General features: G+C 43.4%; 1 protein-coding gene across 22 annotated transcripts in view; it reads right to left on the reverse strand.

The window, feature by feature from the left end:
• Nucleotides 1–18,989, reverse strand: part of adgrl1a (adhesion G protein-coupled receptor L1a) — a 341,447-nt gene that overhangs the window by 280,300 nt on the left and 42,158 nt on the right. The window lies entirely within an intron of this gene.

An 18,989-nucleotide genomic window follows, 5' to 3' on the forward strand; every position in this document is an offset into this window, starting at 1 on the left:
AAAATAGCAGTCGTTCTGTCTCCTCTGTCAGTAGCCTATGTCGAAATGTCTGTCGCTGGTAGCCTACAGAGGACTTCTACGCACTCAAGAACATTCAAGTAGTCTATTCTAGTCATGAATGAACTAAAGATTCCAAATTATTGTGTGCGAATATTCATAGATTGATGGTGCCCCACAGCTGAGGCGAACTTCCTCAGCGATGTCAACGGGTAGGCTAAGATTATTTATTGAAAGATGGATGTTGGATAATTTATGTTAAATTGAAAGGCTTTTCATGCGGCTACAAAATAACGACTAATAGTTCTGCAGAGCGTTTGGCTCATATTTCAATAACCAAACACAATTGCATTTTTCCCCACAAAAGCAAGCAAGTTTAGCTAGTTCATCTTTCCTGTGATGCAAATGTCATATGTCGTTGCCTATGATGACAGACTGGCAGGCGAGGCGCGCATCTGGCTGTTCACCGCGTAGCATTCAGCGTCGCGCGTATGTTGTTTATTAAAATCGCGAAATCTCCACCGAGAAGTCTATATTTCAGGTGAAGTCCTCGAGGCGATAATAAGATTCCCTAGTCGACGTTTGGTCCCTATAGACAGGCGCCACCGCGCACGCAGAAACATAAATGTTATTTCAGGGTTGTGATTCTCATCTTGTTATTCATTTATTTGCAGACTACGTATCCTAGACTACGTGTTCGGGTTTATGGTCGTGGCATGGGAGGAAGCAGAGAGAAGACGAAGGAAAGGTGAGAAGGACACAGGGTAACCTATGTATGTTCGTTTACACGAGTGCCTCGTTGAAAAGACGTCGAGGAAAGCAGCATTGGTGAAAGAGTATTGTTTCACCGCGTGATGCCGCTCCCTAGTGAAGGCGCTCAGGACGGTAACAGGAACGGCAAGTCTTTTGTATAATAATAGCCTAAGCCTACACCCAAGTCCCCCTATAAAACTGCAGTCATATACGTTATATTACGCGAATCACATTGCATGCTGTCCAATACACTATTAGGCTATTTTGTCTCCTGGTTCCAAATGAAACAAATGACAGGCCTAACACAGTCTTGGTCTGTACTTTATAAAGGGATTGTGAAGGCTAGTAGACCTAGTAGTAGACTATGCGTGACTCGTTTAGATAGTTTATAAATCAGCCACATCAGCGAACTATGTGTTAAACATCAACAATACAATCACAATGTCAACCAATGAGTTATAACTACTGATTTATTAAATATGTTATACTGGATCATCTATAAACTATTACATCATTTAAAGTGCATAACAAGGCTCCCGCCGCTATAAAGTAGGCCTTCATTTGAGAAGTGATCTGCTGACAATTAGTAGCCTATAGGCTAGCCCTGTTGTTCATTAGCTTGCTCATGGTGGCGCAATGTGCTGGACAGTGGCATGCTATAGCTCTCTGTTGTTCATATCAGCTGGTAGATCCTCCATTCTGAGACCAGTGTCTGAGACCAGTGTCTGGACAGTGGCATGCTATAGCTCTCTGTTGTTCATATCAGCTGGTAGGTCCTCCATTCTGAGACCAGTGTCTGGACAGTGGCATGCTATAGCTCTCTGTTGTTCATATCAGCTGGTAGGTCCTCCATTCTGAGACCAGTGTCTGGACAGTGGCATGCTATAGCTCTCTGTTGTTCATATCAGCTGGTAGGTCCTCCATTCTGAGACCAGTGTCTGGACAGTGGCATGCTATAGCTCTCTGTTGTTCATATCAGCTGGTAGGTCCTCCATTCTGAGACCAGTGTCTGGACAGTAGCATGCTATAGCTCTCTGTTGTTCATATCAGCTGGTAGGTCCTCCATTCTGAGACCAGTGTCTGGACAGTGGCATGCTATAGCTCTCTGTTGTTCATATCAGCTGGTAGGTCCTCCATTCTGAGACCAGTGTCTGGACTATGCTAAGCTCTCGTTCATATCAGCTGGTAGGTCCTCCATTCTGAGACCAGTGTCTGTACAGTGGCATGCTATAGCTCTCTGTTGTTCAAACTGTCCTCCATTCTGAGACCAGTGTCTGGACAGAGCTTCCAGGATGTCTCACACAGTACAAAAACAAACACCAGACTGTAAGGTGTTTGAATATGACCTTTTGTGGGAGTAGACCTACCCTGCATCCATTTCATTTGCAGCAGCACCCTCCATAGTTTATTCAAATGACACATGGCTGAAAAGGAAAACAATTCCTTGCAAAGGGTAACATTACATTATTACATTATTACATTAGTTCTAGAATATTTCAAACCACCTGATGGAATTGGAGCGGATTACTTTGACAGCAGTGGGTTTGGACCTGAATCAATCTGACCCATATCTGAGACATTATACAACTAACTAAAGGAAGGCTTTTGTCAAATAGACAGTGGATTGATCCATTATGTAACCCATGCATTTGTAGGGGCCAAACAGGTCTAACTTCAGTTCCAATTCAATTGCATTGCAATAGCTTTTGGTCTATAGTCTGTAGGTGTGCAGGATGATAACTATCCACCTCTTCCATGCTAGGGCCACTGTTCTGTCCATAGAAATAGCATTGCTAGAACAGCACCATCATGGCCTCAATGACTTGAAAAGGGAACTTCATTCTAATCGTTCTATTTTTATGGTTCTCTTCCTGATTGCACCTCCTCTGAAGGCTCCATCTCGGACTGACTTTCATGGACCAGCTCATCTGATTCTTGCCTCCAATAAAGACTATACAATGTCATTTGCATTGCATCATTATGTGAAAGCAAGCCTCCCCAGCTTTTTCAAGATCAAATGTCACAGTAGATTTCTGCAGACAGCCACACAGCTGTATATACATGGGAGAGATTAAAGCTGTGTCACCTATGGTAGTGTAATGTACTGTAGCGAGCCATGAATCAGACAGCCACACAGCTGTATATACATGGGAGAGATTGAAGCTGTGTCACCTATGGTAGTGTAATGTACTGTAGCGAGCCATGAATCAGACAGTCACACAGCTGTATATACATGGGAGAGATTGAAGCTGTGTCACCTATGGTAGTGTAATGTACTGTAGCGAGCCATGAATCAGACAGTCACACAGCTGTATATACATGGGAGAGATTGAAGCTGTGTCACCTATGGTAGTGTAATGTACTGTAGTGAGCCATGAATCAGACAGTCACACAGCTGTATATACATGGGAGAGATTGAAGCTGTGTCACCTATGGTAGTGTAATGTATTGTAGCGAGCCATGAATCAGACAGTCACACAGCTGTATATACATGGGAGAGATTGAAGCTGTGTCACCTATGGTAGTGTAATGTACTGTAGTGAGCCATGAATCAGACAGTCACACAGCTGTATATACATGGGAGAGATTGAAGCTGTGTCACCTATGGTAGTGTAATGTACTGTAGTGAGCCATGAATCAGACAGTCACACAGCTGTATATACATGGGAGAGATTGAAGCTGTGTCACCTATGGTAGTGTAATGTACTGTAGTGAGCCATGAATCAGCAAACACGTGTTATTCAGTTAATGCTCGGTGTCGTTCAAAGAAATCACACAACACCATGTAATGTCTTTACAACTATTGTTGTGTTATTACAGCAGTGGGCACTTATTGCTATTACTAGTACAGTATATCTAGCTCAGCTAACGACTGACAAATACTAGCACCTCCACTACAACCACTTCTTTATGACATACTTTGATATAAGGTACTGTAGATAGCAAGGCAATTGTCAATTTTAAATTGTGTCAATTTATATTAAAGCAATTCATTGGAGTGAGCTTTTGTTATTACAAAATAAGGACCATTGCATAATGACACAAATGGTCACTCTATTGCCGTGGTAAACAAACGTTTTTTCAGCGGGGACCCCCTTTTTTTCAGAATTCTGGGGACCATTTTTATCACCAGAATTTCTGGGGACCCCATTTTGTTTGGACAGAATTTCTGGCAGTCCATCCCACCCCACATTTAACATCTAATTAAACAACCTTAAAATCTCTACATTTTGATTTTATTATCAACAAATAAGCACCTTCATTAGCCTACATTTTCACATACTCTTATCAAAATTAAGAGAACAAATAAATACATTTACTTAATAAAGTTGTGTTTTTTAAATATCTTTTCAAAAGCATTTGTTTTTGGTATATTGTCCCATGAATTCATTTTAAAAAATGTTGCACTTGTACCCTACTGCACTTCCCCTGTGTGGGTCGTGAACCTACTGCACTTCCCCTGTGTGGAGTCGTGACCCTACTGCACTTCCCCTGTGTGGAGTCACCCACTGCACTTCCCCTCTGTGGACCCCATTTTGGGGACCCTACTTCCCCTGTGTGGAGTCATGACCCATCTGCACTTCCCCTGTGTGGAGTCGTGACCCTACTGCACTTCCCCTGTGTGGAGTCGTTACCCTACTGCACTTCCCCTGTGTGGAGTCGTGACCCTACTGCACTTCCCCTGTGTGGAGTCGTGACAAAAACTGCACTTCCCCTGTGTAAAGTCGTGACCCTACTGCACTTCCCCTGTGTGGAGTCGGTACCCTACTGCACTTCCCCTGTGTAAAGTCGTACCTATTTTCCCCTGTTGGGAGTCACTTGACCCTACTGCACTTCCCCTGTGTGGAGTCATGACCCTACTGCACTTCCCCTGTGTGGAGTCGTGACCCTACTGCACTTCCCCTGTGTGGAGTCGTTACCCTACTGCACTTCCCTATGTCGTGATAACTGCACTTCCCCTGTGTGGAGTCGTGACACTGCACTTCCCCTGTGTGGACGTGACCCTACTGCACTTCCCCTGTGTGGAGTCGTGACCCACTGCACTTCCCCTGTGTTTGACCCTACTGCACTTCCCCTGTTTTCTGACCCTACTGCACTTCCCCTGTGTGGAGTCGTGACCCTACTGCACTTCCCCTGTGTGGAGTCGATGAACTGCACTTCCCCTGTGTGGAGTCGTGAACTGCACTTCCCTGTTGGAGTAAACCCTACTGCACTTCCCCTTTGGAGTGTGACCCACACTTCTCTTTTCATTGTGACCCAAACTTGCAATCACAGTACCATGCTTATACTACTATTTATCATTCCATAGTAGTGTTACTATGTTACTATGTAATAACATGGTATTACAGTGTTTTTACAGTGTTACTAGCAACATGCATATACATATTTTCTTGTTTTGTATGCTGTTTTCTGTCTGTTTATTAGTTTTTCAGGATTAGATGAACAGCTACACTTGTTAAATGTTTAAATGTTTTATGTCACCTTCTCATTTTTATCCCCAAAAACCACTGCATTATGAATAGTTCTGTATTAGTTGTTCACATCAACTTGTTCTTTCCCCGAGGTAAATAAAGAGGGAACAAGTGCGATATAATTACTGGCTATTTGAATGGGCATTTGAATGGGCTGGACCACCACTGTGAGCAGCAGGACAAAGCCAAACAGGCTTATGGTTTCATTAACCACCAAAGTGTTGGTGTAACACCACACCTTTCATCCCACACCCGTGACCGTTGATGCTCTTTTCTCATCAAGCACCCATCGTCCATTGGCTGGATCTTCACAACAAACGCTACTCCGTTACAGTGTTTTCACAGGCCACATCCATAAAGAGAGACCCATCTCTCTCTCTCTCTCTCTCTCTCTCTCTCTCTCTCTCTCTCTCTCTCTCTCTCTCTCTCTCTCTGTCTCTCTCTCTCTCTCTCTCTCTCTCTCTCTCTCTCTCTCTCTCTCTCTCTCTCTCTCTCTCTCTCTCTCTCTCTCTATTGCAATATGAAATAGTCTATTATCTCTTCTCAGGGCTAATTGGTGTATTAACGCCATGCTGTGGTGACATGGAGAGAGGAAGAGACGATGGATGAATATGGATGAGGGAGAGATAGAGAGGGAGGGAGAGACAGAGAGGGAGGAAGAGAGAGAGAGACAGATAGGAATAGAGAGAGGGAGGGAGACAGAGATGGATAGAGGTAGAGCCAGAGAGACATTGTTGGAAGGAGAGAGAGAGAGAGAGAGCGACAGATGGATAGACAGAGAGGACAGAGGTGGAGGGAGAGATAGAGAAAGGGAGAGACAGAGCGAGAGAGGGATGGGATACAGAGAGGAGGAGGAGATACAGAGGGAGGAGAAACAGAGAGGGAGATTATATACTGTATGCAAGCACACACAGTCACAAACACACACAAGGGGCTCCAGACATAAGTGTTAGAGAGAGGCCCCCAGCCACTAGGTGGCCTCGACCAAAAATTATATATATACACTACCATTCATTCAAAAGTTTGGGGTCAGTTTAAAGAAAAGCTCATTTTTGTCCATTAAAATAACATCAAATTGATCAGAAATACAGTGTAGACATTGTTAATGTTGTAAATGACTATTGTAGCTGGAAACTGCTGATTTTTAATGGAATATCAACAATATCAACAGAGACAGAGGATATAGAGGGAGGGAGTGACAGAGAGGGATACAGAGAGGGGAGGAGTGACAGAGAGGGATAGAGAGAGAGCTGAAGGGAGAAATGGAGGGATGGATAGGAGCAGAGGGAGGGATAGAGGGAGAGACAGAGGAGGAGGAGGGGAGAGACAGAGAGGAGGGAGAGATAGAGAGAGAGGGGGAATATAGGGAGGTGTGCGCTGGGGGATGGAAGTAGACAGTGAGACTGAGGAGTGAAAGAGAGAGACAGGGTGGGAGGCCAAGGAGACATTTCAGCTGCACAAGTGGTTGAGAGCAGGATGGTAAAATGACGAGTGGTGGAGGGGAAAGCAAAACAGAGAGGGTAATGGGGAGAGACAGATGGAGGGATAGATCCCTCTCTCACCGTCACCGCATTTAGCCCAATTATCCATAGAGACAGGAGAGACTGGCAGGCATATGGAAATGTAGATTGCACAGTGAAATGTTTTCCTTTTTTCAAAGTGGTGGAAGGGAAGTAGCTCTGGAGGATGGGGAAGTAGAGAGAGGGGGGAGGGGAGGGGAGATGATGAAAACCAAATTGAGGGGGTCTTCCAGAGAGTGTCTTACAGAAGCTGCCTCTGATTGTAGGGAACGGAAACACTTACACTGCTATAGACTTTAACTGCAGTGGGCTAAAGGAGGCCCAGACACTGTTTCTTGGTCGGGATAGAAACAAATCTACTAGGGAGAACAAAGTATACACCTCACACACATGGTTAGGGAAGGGCTTTCAAAGAGAGGGACACCTGTACCATGTCAGATAGAGAGCTGAAATATATTATAGAGAGAGGGAATCCCCAAATGGAGGGATTTATACACATCACAGAAGACTGAAATAGAACAGAACTGAGGGTTGCCATAGAGAAACACGAGGGGATTTTCATATGTTTTGATGTTGGAGAAATTATAATACATAAGAAGGAGAAACAGAGAGGATAGAGAGAGGGACTAGTCATGTGATTGAAAAGACAGAGAGGTACATAAAGGCATTATGTACATGAGTTGAAAAAACAGAAAAGAGAGATGGAGGATAGAGGGAAGGAGAAACAGAGAGGGATTATTCCAGAGTTTCAGGGATGGGAAGAGCAACAGGAGGGATAGACATGTAGTCAATAAAGAAGGCAGTTTGAACAGACGCAAAACGAAATAAGATGCATGTATGCACATGCTTTACCCACCACCCACCACGACAGAAAAACACCCCACCTCCCCCTGCTTCCACAAGCAAGACCCACAAACCATGAAGTATGGACACACACATACTACACTCACACAGTCTATCTAGAGACAAAGAGGAATAGCCAAAGAGACAGAGATGGGTAGAGATAGAGTGATTATATACTGTATGCAAGCAGACAGTCACAAACACACACATGCCGGCTCCAGACATAAGTGGTTGCTTAGGGCCCCCAGCCACAAGGTGGCCTCGACCAAAAAATTATGTATATACACTACCATTCAAAAGTTTGGGGTCACTTAGAAATATCCTTGTTTTTCAAAGAAAAACATTTTTGGGCCATTAAAATAACATAAAATTGATCAGAAATATAGTGTGGACATTGTTAAGTGAAAATTACTATTGTAGCTGGAAATGGCAGATTTTTTATGGATATCTACATAGACATGCAGAGGCCCATTATCAGCAACCATCGCTCCTGTGTTCCAATAACAAGTTTATCATTTTAGGCTAACTGATCATTAGAAAACCCTTTGCAATTATGTTAGCCCAGCTGAAAACTGTTGTACTGATAAAATAAGCAATAAAACTGGCCTTCTTTAGACTAGTTGAGTATCTGTCAGTGTGGGTTCGATTACAGTTCAGGAACAAAAACTTTCTTCTGAAACTCGTGTTCTGAGAAATTAAGGCTATTCCATGCGAGAAATTGCCAGAAACTGAAGATCTCATACAACGCTGTACTGTACTCCCTTTACAGAACAGTGCAACTGGCTCTAACCAGAATAGAAAGAGGAGTGGAGGCCATGGTGCACAACTGAGCAAGAGGACAAGTACATTAGAGTGTCTAGTTTGAGAAACAGGTGCCTCAGAAGTCCTCAAATGGCAGCTTCATTAAATAGCAAACACCAGTCTCCCAGTCTCAACGGGGGATGCTGGTTTTCTAGGCAGAGATGCAGTTAGTGCCATATCTCAGACTGGCCAATAAAAATAAAAGATTAAAATGGCCAGCACCCGGAGAAACAGAAAGGGATAGGAGAGAGCTGGAGGGAGGACAGAGAGGAATAGAGAGAGAGCTGAGGGAGGACAGAGGGGGATAGAGAGAGCTGGGAGGGGAGTGACAGAGGGATAGAGAGAGTTGGAGGGGAGGACAGAGAGGAATAGAGAGAGCTGGAGGAAGTGACAGAGAGGAATAGAGAGAGCTGGAGGGAGTGACAGAGGGGGATACAGAGAGCTGGAGGGAGTGACAGAGGGGGATACAGAGAGCTGGAGGGAGTGACAGAGGGGGATACAGAGAGCTGGAGGGAGTGACAGAGGGGATACAGAGAGCTGGAGGGAGTGACAGAGGGGGATACAGAGAGCTGGAGGGAGTGACAGAGGGGGATACAGAGAGCTGGAGGGAGTGACAGAGGGGGATACAGAGAGCTGGAGGGAGTGACAGAGGGGGATACAGAGAGCTGGAGGGAGTGACAGAGGGGGATACAGAGAGCTGGAGGGAGTGACAGTGGGATAGAGAGAGCTGGAGGGAGTGACAGAGAGGGATACAGAGAGCTGGAGGGAGTGACAGAGGGATAGAGAGAGCTGGAAGGAGTCACAGAGAGGGATAGAGAGAGCTGGAGGGAGTGACAGAGAGGGATAGAGAGAGCTGGAGGGAGTGACAGAGAGGGATAGAGAGAGCTGGAGGGAGTGACAGAGAGGGATAGAGAGAGCTGGAGGGAGAGACAGAGAGGGATAGAGAAATGACATTTCGGTATGTGTAATGTTCATTTTTATTGTTTATTTCACTTTTGTATATTATTTACCTCACTTGCTTTGGCAATGTTTCCCATGCCAATAAAACCCCTTGAATTGAATTGAATTGAATTGCATTGAGAGCTGGAGGGAGAGACAGAGAGGGATAGAGAGAGCTGGAGGGAGAGATAGAGGGAGGGTGAGAGAGAGGGAGATACAGAGAGAGAGGGAGAGATAGAGAGAGGGCGAGATAGAGAGGGAGGGAGAGATAGAGAGAGGGAGAGATAGAGAGAGAGAGAGAGAGAGCGGGTATAGGGAGGTGTGCGCTGGGGGATGGAAGTAGAGAGTGAGACTGAGGGAGTGAAAGAGAGAGAGAACGAGGGAGGCCAAGGTACATTTCAGCTGCACAAGTGGTTGAGAGCAGGATGGTAAAATGACGAGTGGTGGAGGGGGAAAGCAAACCCCCAGTACTGGCTCTTTTTTCAGATGGCCTTCTCTCTATCCCTCTCTCACCGTCACCGCATTTAGCCCAATTATCCACTCTCCCTGGCGCCACTCGCAGCATATGGAAATGTAAATTGCAGTGAAATGTTTTCCTTTTTTCAAAGTGGTGGAAGGTAAGTAGCTCTTGAGGATGGGGAGAGTATGAGAAAGGGGAGGGGAGGGGAGATGATGAGAAACCAAATTGAGGGTCCGTCTTCCTGCCCCTGTCTTACATGTGCTGCCTCTGTATTGTAAACGAACGGAAACACTTACACTGCTATAACCTTTAACTGCAGTGGGCTAAATCAGGCCCACACACTGTTTCTTGGTAATCTTAAACAAATCTACTATGAAAAAAAAGTATACACCTCACACACATGGTTATGGGCTTTCAAAAAGAGGACACCTGTACCATGTCAGATAGAGAGCTGAAATATATTATATTTCAAGTTTAAATCCCCAAATTACGCTTTTTACACATCACAGAAGACTGAAATATAACATAACTGTTTGACATAGAAACACCGGATTTTCATATGTTTTGTTGTTGTAGAAATTATTACAAATATTAATAACATTACACGCATGAGGCCACTAGTCATGTGACTGTAAGAAAGAGGTACATAAGGCATTATGTACATGTGTTGCAAACACAGAAAAGTACACATACACTTAGTGAGGAAACCATATGGATTATTCAACAGTTTCAATGGCACAGAGCACCAGTGGCTCCCCACACACATGTAGTTAATAAATGAAGCAAGTTTGAACAGACGCAAACTAAGACATAAGTGGTTGCTTAGGGCCCCCAGCCACTAGGTGGCCTCGCCAAAAAATGATATATGTACACTACCATTCAAAAGTTTGGGGTCACTTAGAAATGTCCTTGTTTTTGAAAGAAAATTACATTTTTTTTGTCCATTAAAATACCATTCAAATTGATCAGAAATACAGTGTAGACATTATTAAATAAATGACTGGCAGATTTTTTTATGGAATATCTACATAGGCGTACAGAGGCCCATTATCAGCAACCATCACTCCTGTGTTCCAATGGCACGTTGTGTTAGCTAATACAAGTTTATCATTTTAATAGGCTAATCATTTTGCAAATGTGTTAGAATAGCTGAAAACTGTTGTTCTGATTAAAGAAGCAATAAAACTGTCCTTCTTTAGTCGAGTTGAGTATCTGGAGCATCAGCATTTGTCGGTTCGATTACAGGCTCACAATGACCAGAAACAAAGATTTTTCTTCAGTCTATTCTTGTTCTGAGAAATGAACGCCATTCCATGCGAGAAATTGCCAAGAAACTGAAGATCTCATACAACCCTGTGTACTGTACTCCCTTTAGAGAACAGCGCAAACTGGCCCTAACCAGAATAGAAGGAGGAGTGGGAGGCCATGGTGCACAACTGAGCAAGAGGACAAGTACATTAGAGTGTCTAGTTTGAGAAACAGGTGCCTCACAAGTCCTCAACTGGCAGCTTCATTAAATAGTACCTGCAAAACACCAGTCTCAATGTCAACAGTGAAGAGGCGACTCTGGGATGTTGGCCTTCTAGGCAGAGCTGAAAAGAAAAAGCCATATCTCAGACTGGCCAGTAAAAATAAAATATTAAGATGGGCAAAATAACACAGACACCGGACAGAAGAACTCTGCCTAGAAGGTCAGAATCCCGGAGTCACCTCTTCACCGTTGATGTTGAGACTGGTGTTTTGCGGGAACTATTTACTGAAGCTGCCAGTTGAGGATTTGACCGGTAGTGTATATAAATATTTTTAGGAACTCAGTCGGGGTCTCAATTTACTGTTGAGAGTTAGAATAATAGAATGCACAACGTGCAATATTAAAATGTGGTTGTGTATTAGCAGTTTTTCTATTGTTATGTCACTCACTGACTGTCACTCAATTAGCCATGTCAGCTAACGATTGTTAGACTGGTTAAGAAGTCTAGCCAAAACATCTGTCATTGTGCCCTTGAGCAAGGCAGGCTAATTGCTCTGAATAAAATGGCAAAATGAGTAGAATTGAATGAAACTTCTCTCTACCCCATGGCAAAATGTGTAAACTTACAGAAAGCTTGCTTTAAAACTGCAACATTTTCTCTACTCCCCCTGTCAAAATGTGTAGAATTCAGGAAATTAGCTTTAAAACGAAATTTTTTCTCTATGCCGCCAAGAAGAGGGCCCATAAAATGTTTTGCCCCAGGGACGTCCCTGCGCACGTGCGCACACACACACACGCACGCACACACACACATCTCTCCCCTGTTTCACCTGGGGCACCTAAGACTTGGGCCATGTAATTGCGTTAGCCCCAAGGATGGTGTAGCGAGCAGCGCTGAGGGTGTAGAGATCAAAGGTGCCTCTCCCATAAACATGAAATGGAGACATTCAGCACACAGGACGATCATTCAGATAAGATGAAGAGACATTTCCTCCAGGGTGGAGAGGAGAAATGAAAGGCTTTGTTTTGTTCATTATTATTAAGATCTGACTCCTCTCTCTGTTCACATGGTTCATTTCTGCATGCTACAGATTGTGTGAGTGCCGATTAAGCCAACTTCTCCAAGCTGCAATTTGCTCAATTACTCTCAATTATCCCACTGGCCTGACTTGTATCGTCTCTCTGCAGTTCAATTGTGAACTGAAACAACTTGTTGATTGACAGCGAGAACCAATTAGAAGGCAGGAGGGAAACTCGAGGCCTCTGGTAATTATCCCTGATTGGCTGTGACACTCAGACATTCCACAGCCCCCATCAAAATAGTTGGTGTCTGTATTGATATACTGAAGGTGGTGTTTGAAATGGTTTCATGACCCACATTATATCACACCACCACATAACATTCTTCTCTATTGATAACATATGCTGTAATGTAAATTACTTTAGGAAGGAGGATTTTTAAATAGAAAGAATACAGCCTTATATGTTTTCAGTTATGCATGGTAAGGCAATGTGCTGAAGGGCACAATAAAGTTAACAGCTTTGTAATGCTGAATGATAAGATGAACTTGTTTACCTTGTGTTTTCTAAGGTAAACCTCAGTCTGTGTCTGACTTGGTGCATTCAGGCTCATGGCTTTAATAAGTGGACTCTTCAGCACCGAGGACCTAACATGGTGAATAATCTTTCAGAACCATGGAGAGCTCTATTGACTAAACACTGTCCTTCAGAATAAGTATCTTTCCATCTGACTCAGCTTCAGCACCATGGGTAGCTCCATATGCTAGGAACGAGCCTGTAGTACCAGCCATACTTGAGCCTCAGTCAAAACCTTCATAGCTGTTTTTACACGGGAAAGTGTGCATTAGCAGTAGTTATGAAAACAGTGTAACTACATCAATATGGCTACAGGAGGATCAATTCAATATAAGCCCTAAACTAACTTCATATTTCTTGGTAAAATATTTACTCTTTCCAACGGGGTGTGCGTTTCTTTCGGTGTGTATGTACATGTCACAAACATACAGGACAACCTAACAGTAGCACTAACAGGCTTCATACGTTCTTTGTATATTATTAGGAAAGTTGTTGATAGAAATGCACAGAAATGCAGGCAATGCAGTGCAGGGTTATAGTAGGTTCAGTGGGGCAAAAACGTATTTAGTCAGCCACCAATTGTGCAAGTTCTCCCACTTAAAAAGATGAGAGAGGCCTGTAATTTTCATCATAGGTACACTTCAACTATGACAGACAAAATGAGGAGAAAAAATCCAGAAAATCACATTGTAGGATTTTTAACGACTTTATTTGCAAATTATGGTGGAAATTAAGTATTTGGTCAATAACAAAAGTTTATCTCAATACTTTGTTATATACCCTTTGTTGGCAATGACAGAGGTCAAACGTTTTCTGTAAGTCTTCACAAGGTTTTTACACACTGTTGCTGGTATTTTGGCCCATTCCTCCATGCAGATCTCCTCTAGAGCAGTGATGTTTTGGGGCTGTTGCTGGGCAACACGGACTTTCAACTCCCTCCAAAGATTTTCTATGGGGTTGAGATCTGGAGACTGGCTAGGCCACTCAAGGACCTTGAAATGCGTCTTACGAAGCCACTCCTTCGTTGCCCAGGCGGTGTGTTTGGGATCATTGTCATGCTGAAAGACCCAGCCACGTTTCCTCTTCAATGCCCTTGCTGATGGAGGGAGGTTTTCATTCAAAATCTCACGATACATGGCCCCATTCATTCTTTCCTTTACACAGATCAGTCGTCCTGGTCCCTTTGCAGAAAAACAGCCCCAAAGCATGATGTTTCCACCCTCATGCTTCACAGTATGTATGGTGTTCTTTGGATGCAACTCAAAACACGACGAGTTGAGTTTTTACCAAAAAGTTATATTTTGCTTTCATCTGACCATATGACATTCTCCCAATCTTCTTCTGGATCATCCAAATGCTCTCTAGCAAACTTCAGACGGGCCTGGACATGTACTGGCTTAAGCAGGGGGACACGTCTGGCACTGCAGGATTTGAGTCGCTGGTGGCGTAGTGTGTTACTGATGGTAGGCTTTGTTGTGATCATTTTGACCACACGGGGTGAGATCTTGCGTGGAGCCCCAGATCGAGGGAGATTATCAGTGGTCTTGTATGTCTTCCATTTCCTAATAATTGCTCCCACAGTTGATTTCTTCAAACCAAGCTGCTTACCTATTGCAGATTCAGTCTTCCCAGCCTGGTGCAGGTCTACAATTTTGTTTCTGGTGTCCTTTGACAGCTCTTTGGTTTTGGCCATAGTGGAGTTTGGAGTGTGACTGTTTGAGGTTGTGGACAGGTGTATTTTATACTGATAACAAGTTCAAACAGGTGCCATTAATACATGTAACGAGTGGAGGACAGAGGAGCCTCTTAAAGAAGAAGTTACAGGTCTGTGAGAGCCAGACATCTTGCTTGTTTGTCGGTGACCAAATACTTATTTTCCACCATAATTTGCAAATAAATTCATTAAAAATCCTACAATGTGATTTTCTGGATTTTTTTCCCTCATTTTGTCTGTCATAGTTGAAGTGTACCTATGATGAAAATTACAGGCCTCTCTCATCTTTTTAAGTGGGAGAACTTGCACAATTGGTGGCTGACTAAATACTTTTTGCCCCACTGTATACTATAGGTATACTGTTATAAGGGGAGGTTTAGAGGGTTAAAGTTGCATTTTTACAACCAAATCTCTATTTTTGATGTAAATGATATGTTATCGAATGGTCCAGACACCGTTTTGGGGAACTTACCCCAAACAGCAAATCACCTCATCCTCGTTGTGTTGTTTTTGGGCCTTGAAAAAACATGAACAAAGGCTCCAAAAACACCCAAATACGTCCTTTTAGAAACGGCAAAGCTCTCAATATAGTGATGCAGGTCTTTAGATTTATTTTATTTTATTTAACCTTTATAGGCAAGTCAGTTAACCTCTTCAACCTATGGGGGCGCTATGTCATTATTGGATAAAAAGACGTGCCCGTTTTAAGCGCAATATTTTGTCACGAAAAGATGCTCGACTATGCATGGAATTGACAGCCTTGGAAAGACAAAACTCTAACGTTTCCAAAACTGCAAAGATATTATCTGTGAGTGTACCAGAACTAATGCTACAGGCGAAACCAAGATGAAGTTTCATACAGGAAATGCCCCAGATTCTGAAGGCGCTGTGTTCCAATGTCTCCTTATATGGCTGTCAATGCGCCAGGAATGAGCCTGCCCTTTGTGTCGTTTCTCCAAGGTGTCTGCAGCATTGTGACGTGTTTGTAGGCATATCATTGGAAGATTGACCATAAGAGAATACATTTACCTGGTGTCCCGCCCGGTGTCCTGTGTCAAAATGATTGCGTAATCTGAAGGTCCATGCGTGTTCCATTTCTTCAGAAGAGAAAGTCAACTGCCACAAAGGATTTTATCGTCGATAGATATGTGAAAAACACCTTGAGGATTGATTCTAAACATCGGTTTGCCATGTTTCTGTCGATATTATGGAGTTAATTATGACTTAATTTTCGTTTTTTCTTCTTACCCAAACGTGATGAAGAATGATGAAGAAAACAGACCGATTTGTCAACACAAATAATATTTTTTGTAAAAACGGAACATTTGCTATCTAACTGAGAGTCTCCTCATTGAAAACATCTGAAGTTCTTCAAAGGTAAATGATTTTATTTGAATCCTTTTCTGGTTTTTGTGAAAATGTTGCCTGCTGAATGCTAACGCAAAATTCTACGCTAAATGCTACGCTAGCAATCAATACTGTTACACAAATGCTTGTTTTGCAATGGTTGAGAAGCATATTTTGAAAATCTGAGATGACAGTGTTGTTAACAAAAGGCTAAGCTTGAGAGCAAATAGATTCATTTCATTTCATTTGAGATTTTCATGAAGAGTTAACGTTGCATTATGGTAATGAGCTTGAGGCTGTCGTCACGATACCGGATCCAGGATGGCTCGACGCAAGAAGTTAACAACAAATTCTTATTTACAATAACGGCCTATCAGAAGGCAAAAGGCCTCCTGTGGGGACGGCGGCCTGGGATGAAAAAAGTACAATATAAATCTAGGATAAAAAACACACATCACAACAAGAGAGACACAACACTACATAAAGAGAGACATAAAACAACAACATAACAAGGTGGCAACACAACATGACAACAACATGGTAGCAACACAACATGACAACAACATGGTAGCAACACAACATGACAACAACATGGTAGCAGCACAAAAACATGGTAGAAACATTATTGGGCACAGTCAACAGCACAAAGGTCAAGAAGGTAGAGACAACAATACATCATACAAAAGCAGCTACAACTGTCAGTAAGAGTGTCCATGATTGAGTCTTTGAATGAAGAGATTGAGATAAACTGTCCAGTTTGAGTGTTTGTTGCAGCTCGTTGTCACACCCTGACCATAGTAAGCAGTTTTTTCTGTGTGTTGGTTGGGGCGTGATGGTGACTTGGGTGGGTAATCTTGGTGCATTTGTATTTGTATTTCTATGTTGGCCTGATATGGTTCCCAATCAGAGACAGCTGTCTAGGAATACCTAGGATAGGATAAAGTAATCCTTCTCACCCCCACCCCCTTAAAAGATTTAGATGCACTATTGTAAAGTGGCTGTTCCACTGGATGTCATAAGGTGAATGCACCAATTTGTAAGTCGCTCTGGATAAGAGCGTCTGCTAAATGACTTAAATGTAAATGTCTCTGATTGGGGATCATATTTAGGCAGCCATTTCCCCTTTGTGTTTCGTGGGATCTTGTCTACAGTTAGGTGCCTGAGTGCACAACAGTAGCTTCATGTTTCGTTTAGTTATTTGTTGTTTTGTTTTGGTGAGTTTCAGTTCATTAAAAATATGTGGAACTCCATTCACGCTGCGCCTTTGTCTCACTCATACAATGAACGCGACACTCGTTCCAGTCGCTAGCTGCAGCAAACTGAAAAGAGGAGCGACCCAGGGATGTGTGTGCTTTGGGGACCTTCAACAGAATGTGACTGGCAGAATGGGTGTTGTATGTGGAGGATGAGGGCTGCAGTAGATATCTCAGATAGGGGGAGTGAGGCCTAAGAGGGTTTTAGATGTTGTACACATGAAAATATGTAATTCCAAACTTTATCCATAATGTTATATTCCCTTTTGCGTTACTAGAGCCATTTCCCCTGTCCAGCTGTTCCATTCTCCTTGGAGCCTGCTGTTACAATGAACTGCTAAAATAAAGGAAACACCAACATAAAGTGTCTTAATAGGGTGTTGGGCCACCATGACCAGAACAGCATCAATGCACCTTGGCACAGATTCTACAAGTGTCTGGAACTTCCTGTGTGGAAGCACCCCATGCTTTCAAAATACTTTGTATCCCTCATTTACTCAAGTGTTTCCTTTATTTTGACAGTTACCTGTTGAATGGACAGAATGATATGACACAATTTCATGTGTACAACATCTAAAGACCTGAATCACTATACTGAGAGCTTTGCCGTTTCTAAAGGGAGGTATTTGGGTGTTTTTGTCCATGTTTTTCCGGAGCCCCCATACTACACAACGAGGATAAGGAAGTTATTTACTGTTTGGGGTAAGTTTATCAAAAATATGTGAAAACACAAAAAAGGTGCCTGGACCTTTCTATGAAATGCCCTTTACATCAAAAATAGAGATAACAGGGGGGTTAACAAGGTCAACCCGGCCCATCATGCTCTAGTAACTTCTGTAGTGGGCACACAGTCGCCAGGTGTACGGTGTTTCCCTCGACACATTGGTGCGGCTGGCTTCTGGGTTCAGCGAGCATTGTGTCAAGAAGCAGTGTGGCTTGGCAGGGTCGTGCTTCAGAGGACGCATGGCTCTCGATATTCACCTCTCCCGAGTCCGTACGGGAGTTGCAGTGATGGGACAAGACTGTAACTACCAACTGGGGAGAAAAAGGGGTAAAAAAATCTAATTAAAATAATAACTGTATTTAACTGTAGTCTGAGCCACTGTTGTATACCCACATCTCTTCACGGGGTCACTGTTATTGGATAGTAGTGTTGCCGGCGGTGACAACACAACAACACCCACATGTTCCCTCCGCCTCGCTCCATGATGAGTAGCACCAGTTACCCAGCTCTCTTCTAATTATATTATGGACTTAATGAGTTTTAATTGGGAGGAGATCTTAACTTACAGCCCTAATTGCATCTGATTAAAGACAATATTAGTTTTACTGTCTGGCAAATTGGTTGGGAAGGGGGGCAGCAAGGGGGGGAGGTTTGGGAGAGCGAGGAGGTTTTTAGTGAGAGATCAATGGTCTCTTTGTGGAGATGGTCATCTAATGGAGAACAGGAGAAAACAGGAGGAGGAGACCAGGAGGAGAGGAGAAGACCAGAAGGAGAGGAGGAGACAGGAGGAAAGGAGGAGACAGGAGGAGAGAAAGAGACCAGGAAGAGAGAAAGAGAGCAGGAGGAGAGGAAGAGACAAGAGGAGAGGCAGAGACAGGAGGAGAGGGGATGAGGGTAAAGGGAGGTCATCATGAAGAAAGAGATCAAGATGAAGTGGAGATATAGGAGGAGGGGAGGGAAGATAACTATGATGGAGGGAGGACTAGGAGAATGATGGAGGGAGGACTAGGAGAATGATGGAGGGAGGAGTAGGATAATGATGGAGGGAGGACTAGGAGAATGATGGAGGGAGGACTAGGAGAATTATGGAGGGAGGGTG

The sequence above is a fragment of the Oncorhynchus keta genome, chromosome 32, assembly GCF_023373465.1.
Source record: "Oncorhynchus keta strain PuntledgeMale-10-30-2019 chromosome 32, Oket_V2, whole genome shotgun sequence".
Classification (NCBI taxonomy): domain Eukaryota; kingdom Metazoa; phylum Chordata; class Actinopteri; order Salmoniformes; family Salmonidae; genus Oncorhynchus; species Oncorhynchus keta.